Raw genomic sequence first — 7656 nt, forward strand, 5'->3', positions numbered from 1 at the left:
GCTCTAGTGTTTGGCCACCGGGCGAATGTAGAGACAAAGAGATGCATATCAATAATAAATGAGCGATCATCTTCAGGTGTCGTGGTCGAGATGTGAGATAGGTCACTAACAAGACGTTGCAATATCAGTGTCTTTATTTCCCTAAATAAAAACACGTGATGCCAGCTAACCAATGACAGGTCGTAGGCGTGATTCAGCTCACTGAGCAGTTACCTGCCTTCGTATGTATCAATATAAAGCCGTACTACTGACGGTGTGCACGCACCAGCTTCAGGACTGAGGGGAGGAGCTTGTAGTGATGAATGGCGTTGGATCAATGTTTGACGTTAGAGAACAGATCGACTCCATGACGATGTACACAGAAACACACACAACAGGAGCCGAGGAGTTCACTTGGAGCCTCACTTACACTCTTGGAGAGTGAACGACGACACTCCTGCCTCCTGTCTCAATATTCCACAACACGGTAAGATAGTTTCATTCCTGTTTTCATTACCACACCAGCTGCCTGTAATATTGCTGCAGAGAAGTACATAAAGTGATCGATGAACATCGATTGGATCATAGCACATGTTCTGTTTACGTTTTGGCATCAACGCCTATATGTTGTTAGTTGTGTTAAATGTGGGCCGAGGCATTGCCAAAATTAAACCTTTGTTTTTCTATTTTAAAGAATAATTTCATTCGTATTAACATATTCCGTCAGTTAAACACAGTGTGAATTTAAACAGGTCATTTGGTACATATTTCATGCAGGATTCACGTGGTTTTAACGTTTCGTGTTGTCATACAGTCGTTACACAAGGCAGACAATATGATTTAGTGACAATTTATGTCAAGTGATGAATTAATATCAACATTTTAAATATTTTAGGAGTGACCTGTTTTATGTGCAGTACTCAAATCTAGAGTGTCGCAACTTCCTTATCCGATAAAAAGCAAAAGAAAATTATAACTTTGGAAACTGGCATATAAACTCATAAAACACATTCATTGTTAAACGAAATAGCTTTCAACTGAACTATTGTATGCGGTCGTGAAAACATTTTGTGACAGAATTGATTTACACCTAACCATTAATTAACAGAATGAAATGTGAATCATTGTTAATCATCACGACCCTGAACGACAACGCTGTGCTCGTCCGTCTGTGAACACGGAGCCACGGGTAGAAACAGGGATTGTTGAATCGACATACATATTGATACACCAACAACGTTATCAGCCGGACACAGACGCCGCCTAGCGACAGAGATACTGGTCAAATACACTTAGGGGCCAATAAATCGATGGAGAATATATATATTGAAACTCCGTTAATCCTTAGAGGTCAGAGGGGACGTATAACACGAAGGATGTTAATAAAGAAAGCTACACACTAACACACACACACACGCTGTTAATCCGTCAGATCGGACATATATACACACATATACACGTGTGTGTGTGTGTTGTGTGTGTGTGTGTGTGTGTGTGTGTGTGTGTGTGTGTGTGTGTGTGTGTGTGTGTGTGTGTGTGTGTGTGTACACATATATTCCTTCCTACATATTTCAGCGTTATCTTAACAACTACAGATCATTACAATTTTGACGGAACTTTATGAGTGAGTTACCGAGAGAGTATGGTTTTACGCCGCTTTCAACAATATTCCAGCAATATCACGTCGGGGAACACCAAATTGTGCCCATGTCGGGAATCGAACCCGGGTCTTTAGCGTGACGAGCGGACGCTTTTATCATTTGGGTACCCCACCGCCCCGGTAACTTTATGATCATATACAAATATACAATGTAACTGTACCTGAGTCACGTAAGTTTGAGTAGATGTTAGATACTTTGTGCAGTGAAATCATGTGAGATAATCTGATAATCCGTATAATCCTACTTATGAGTGTGGATTATCGCTTTCATTTGTTCATTGACGTTAATGGAGGCGGGCGAACCCCTCGATACTCGCAATCAATCAAGCTGTCGAACGCGTTGACCCATCCGATGTCTCAACTTTGCTAGAATGTCAGTGGTCCGTGTGTGTTTTGCCACGTTTGGAATGTGTTTGAGTGAGTGAGGCAGTTTGTATTCCGCTTTGAACAGCGTTCCGGTTATATCACAGTGAGTAACACCGCCGTGAGCAACGTCGAACCTCACCTTATTTGTGACTGTATATAGAAATATGGTCTGGAATATGGAGATCCGGTTTGACAGGGTTTCATTGTAGACACCACCCTCAATACGACACGGTGTATGAGGGGTAGAAGTGTTTCATCCGTACAATCTCATTAACGCTCTCTCGGCACTGGCCCCCGCTATGAACAGGTTGACGACACCGTATGTACTCTTGTGGCACACAATAACAGCGGTAACTATGTCCTGAGATAAGGCAATGAGGTGATCAACCATCCAGAAAACACCACTAACAGCCATGAAAAACAAACAATGCTAGAAATTGATTCCATTTTACCCTTCATGGATTACAAAAATACATTTTGCAGACAGCGATGTACGGGAAACGTTAGCAAACCGCTTGAAGGAGATTGTGCCGAGAATCTAATTACGACCAATATTAATGGCTGGTTGTCTTCAAACACAGACTGCGATAGTAAGATCAATATTTATGGCATTGTTGTACTTTATTTACGCGTTGTCCTTGGTTACAGTGTACACTGACTATTTCTGCATGTTGAATTCTTGAGTTCAAAGTCGGCACTGTGTATTACAAGGAATTATCTGAGAGAAACGTCTCCCCTTTGACCTTATTAAGTATAGAATATCTGTACAAAGGAATACCCAGTTTTGACTATCCTTGACTTGGTGTTAAGTTCCAAAAGTAGATGTGAAAATCATATGAATGGATCACAACTTCAGTGATGACACCAGGTGTTCGCAAAGAAGGTCATTATGTCCTGCCCTATCGGTGGCAGCCCCATTCACAAAATTTTCCTCCCAAAATGGAAGAACTTTTTGCCAGGCGCTTCACAGTATTTCTGCTGCAACGGCAGCCTGTAAACAAACCAGCCAATCAAGTGATCGATTGGGCATCAGGGACATCGAAATAGAAGTTGAGTGTGTGAGCTGACAATATATTGCTTGTGTGGGAAAACAAAGCTTGAAGTTATAGCCTGTGCTGCAAACATCATACATACATCTGATGTAATCGTCTCAATATGAGCTTCACACTGAGGTCAACTCTGAAGTCACAATGAGTTGCATGACATTTGTTTTTTATATCATGATTTATTAAGCGTGACAATAATGTGTATATGCACGGACTGAGGACGGAGACTTAAAAAGAAAGGACTTAGGGCAGTGGACTGTAGACGAGGACCGAGAACTGAGGACATAGGAGAGATGCCAGAGACATGAGTGAGTTAGTTCAAATTTTACGTCAAATCGGCAATATTTAAGCCATATCGGGGACGGTGGGGTAGCCTAGTGGTTAAAGCGTTGGCTCGTCACGCCGAAGACCCGGGTTCGAATCCCCACAAGGGTACAATGTGTGAAGCCCATTTCTGTCGTTCCCCGCCGTGATGTTGCTGGAATATTGCTAAAAGCGGCGTAAAACCAAACTCAGTCAGTCAGTCAGTCAGTCATATCTTGACGACCACAGAGACCTGAAGGCAGATAACTGTATATAAGGGATTGTGAACAAGGACCGAGGACTGAAGGCCTGGCACAGAGGACTGACGACGAGGAGTGATAAAGGAGAGAGGGTCTGTTTAGAGACCAACAAACAGAGGAGGAGGAGTGAGGATGAAGGAGAGAGGGGCTGTTTAGAGACCACCAAACAGAGGACAGAGGACTGAGTGAGGACTAAAGAAAGAGGTCCGGTCAGAGACCACAAAATGGTGGACTGAGGACTGGGCACAGAAGAATGAGGACTGAGGACTGAGGACTGAGGACTGAGGATAGAGATAAAAGGAGTCAGGACATGTGACTGAGGACGACGTAATGACTCTCACACACACTGTTGTTTTACGACTACAACGCTGACGGCCAGTTACCCGACTGACTGTCTCCCGCTACAACACATGCATTCCATGTTTGCTGAGAAATAAAAGCCACAGTGTTATACTGACCATTTCAGCGAGACGTGTGTCATACAGATTGTTCTTCACAATGACTAAGTAAACACACCTTCTCTTGGCGAACAAGGTAGTACTCGAAGTATCCGGTTGAGATTCTCCTTGAGCAAACACTACTTGACAAAGTTGCCCAGGCACATTGCCACCGCTGACGTCTGTAGTGTAGCTACCCCAATCTTATACACCAGACCCCTTTAATCCAGACACTGTTAGTCAAGACATCCTACATTCCGGACTAGATACTTCTATATAATTGTGAGTCTATGCGTTATGAAAATACATTTCTTTCTGTGAACTACATTTATAAAAATACAAATATACTGTATATTATCATAAGAATGATCTTGTTGGTGGTTTGATGTCATTTATTTTGCATAGATTTGACACATATTCAACCTTCAATTACATTGCGTAGCCTTCCACCGCTTCCAGGATCTGTTATCAGTTGGAGTATCACCCTGAGTGTGTCCCATATCGATTATAAACCCCAGGCTGTCAGCAGGACCCGCTGAGTGTGTCCCATATCGTCCCGATTATAAACCACAGGCTGTCAGCAGGACCCGCTGAGTGTGTCCCATATCACCCCGATTATAAACCCCAGGCTGTCAGCAGGACCCTCTGAGTGTGTCCCATATCACCCCGATTATGAACCCCAGGCTGTCAGCAGGACCCGCTGAGTGTGTCCCATATCACCCCGATTATAAACCCCAGGCTGTCAGCAGGACCCGCTGAGTGTGTCCCATATCGTCCCGATTATAAACCACAGGCTGTCAGCAGGACCCGCTGAGTGTGTCCCATATCACCCCGATTATAAACCCCAGGCTGTCAGCAGGACCCTCTGAGTGTGTCCCATATCACCCCGATTATGAACCCCAGGCTGTCAGCAGGACCCGCTGAGTGTGTCCCATATCACCCCGATTATAAACCCCAGGCTGTCAGCAGGACCCTCTGAGTGTGTCCCATATCACCCCGATTATGAACCCCAGGCTGTCAGCAGGACCCGCTGAGTGTGTCCCATATCACCCCGATTATAAATCCCAGGCTGTCAGCAGGACCCGCTGAGTGTGTCCCATATCACCCCGATTATGAACCCCAGGCTGTCAGCAGGACCCGCTGAGTGTGTCCCATATCACCCCGATTATAAACCCCAGGTTGTCAGCAGGACCCGCTGAGTGTTGTGTTTCCAGCTATGAACCACGGTCATGTCAATGTTCAAGGTTTTCAACAGAAGTGATCTTTCTGGGATCTGATCTTCAAGACCAACATCCCTTGTAACCAAAAAGAACTTGTTTTCCCAGAAACCAGAATGCATTTCTTTGGTTGAATTCTTGGACAAACCGTAAAACATGCATATTCATTACAAGTTTTTAATTAATGTGGAATTATGCTCAGTAACAAAGTCCTTTTGGTCTAAATGAAAAGAATGTCTGTGTCAGTCATATGAACTGATCACTGAAAATCAGTGATGACACCAGGTGTTTGCTGGTCATCAAGCTGTAAACCATGTCTACATCACAAACTATATGTTGTCCGCTTCGCAAAACGTACGGCTAGGGAATGGTCTTCACATACAAGTCCATCTGGAGAATCTAATCCAAATGTTTAACATGACACATGTTATGATCTAAGTGCAGCAAATGTTCTATTTTTTTTATCTCTTACATTCTCGCTGAAACATAAGACGTTAAAATGATACATAAAATGACCTAAAAGTCTTAATAAAAATAATCTGTCCTGAGTGACAGTCTCAGCATTATATCCTTGAGACATTTCGGAAAGCTAAATCGTATTCCTCGAAGCTCAATGGATTTTGAAGACGTATTTTCTAATTAAATGCTTACATTTCAGACTAAGCCATGGGAAAGGGAGACGGCAGTGGTGATGGGAGCGGTGATGGAAGCGGTAGGGGTGGATTATGTCCAGGACTTCTGTGGGGCTTCCTCTGGCTCCTCATCCTCTGGTTCGCTGCCTGGCCAATCGCCGGCTTCCTGGCTGGCTGGTACATTCTCTTCCTTCCATTCAGTGCCTGTATTGACCCCTGTAAAGGAGTATGTGAAGCTCTACTCAAGGTCATCCAACTCCCTCTGACATGCGCAGAGAATATGATTGCCATGAAGCCTGTCTGTGGGTAAAGTCAAGGTGAAGGTCATGGACGAGCTCTCCATCTTAAGTCGTAGTGTCTGCAGAGTGCATGCTTACTAGAAGGAATGAAGATTAGAATGACGTATTTAGCCATATATGGAAATTTCTACTGCTGGAACCGGGAGGAGGAAACAACGCTAAACTGAAAAACGGATAGTTCCACCAAGATACCAGACTGGAATAGGGCCCTAGAACCAACGTCTTTCCGACTAGTTAGACACCGACACGGAAGGTTAAAATCTTCTGAAAAGAGTTCTCGAGGATTCTCACAACTGAATATAAAGAAAGGTTAAACAACGTGCTGGAGTTAACCACAAATAACTATCTGTGAAGAATCACTGACTTTAATACTGTCGATATAAAATGTGTGCTTTCAATAATGTTCAACTTCATATGTCCCGGGGCCGGAGGGGTAGTGTTCGCTCGTGTAGACCAAGACCCAGGTTCGATTCCCCATATGGGTGCAATGTGTGGACATTGTTAAAGGTGGCGTAGAACTATACTCACTCGCTCATATGTCCAAATTGCTAACATTTTTTTCGTTAAACATGGAGAGAACCATCGGATATTTAATGTTGTAGCAGGCTTTCCCTTGCCCATGCAATATAAGCTTTCCTTTCGACCAACAAACGTGATCTGTCATCCTTCAATGGTTGCATCTCAGCTGCAGCTGAGGCGGGATGTCAGCAAGTTCATGTTTTTTTTCCTGACAGACTCCACGACTGGGATGTGTCCTACTTCTCGAAACAATTACAATGTTCATTTTTAAAAATATATGTGCGTTCAATTTGATGAACCTTAAGCATATGGGTTCGTTGCCGTTATTAACTTTAAAAAACCCAGTCGAATGACAAGGTCACTTTGAAATGTGTTTAAAGTCTTCTTTGGATGTTTCCATGACAACGGAGCGTGCCACGTGGCTCCATCCACAAACAGAATCCGCCAGGGGATGAATCTCAGGCTGTGGAGACGGGAAGGGAGCCAGCTTATCATCACATCCCCATCATAAACTCATACAGTTTACCGCATAGCAGTTCCCATGATGTATTTATATATTGTATATATTTCTGAGTGTATATTTATCAAGCTGGATCCAAGATCTAACAAAAAGTTATTTAAAGACTTTATATTGTCCACGTTGTTATGTAATTTGTTTCGCAATGACACATTCTAGGCATTTCATCGCTTATCCGCTCAGCACAGGAGATAATTTGTAATATAATCCCTGCGGATTACAAGGACGGGCACTTGCAGTTCTTAAGCTCGAATGGTAAAAAAATATTTGTTCATAGAAAACTTTCAACATGTGCAATATGGAACAGTAAAACTAATTGTTGCACTCATGTACATCCAAGGGAAGAGATCGAGTCTCGTAGGTGGCCCTAATTTTGAATAGGGACAGAAAAAGTCTGCCTAAAAATGGCGGGTTGAAACTG

At 43.3% G+C, this 7656-nt stretch overlaps 1 long non-coding RNA gene across 1 annotated transcript; it reads left to right on the plus strand.

The window, feature by feature from the left end:
• The first annotated feature begins 274 nt into the window (after positions 1-274).
• Positions 275-7354, plus strand: LOC124291630. Its single transcript, XR_006902251.1, has 2 exons — positions 275-466; positions 5927-7354. It is a non-coding gene; the product is annotated as an uncharacterized LOC124291630 (long non-coding RNA).
• Positions 7355-7656: the final 302 nt, after the last annotated feature.

The sequence above is a fragment of the Haliotis rubra genome, unplaced genomic scaffold (assembly GCF_003918875.1).
Source record: "Haliotis rubra isolate DU_JTF1 unplaced genomic scaffold, ASM391887v1 Scf498, whole genome shotgun sequence".
NCBI lineage: Eukaryota > Metazoa > Mollusca > Gastropoda > Lepetellida > Haliotidae > Haliotis > Haliotis rubra.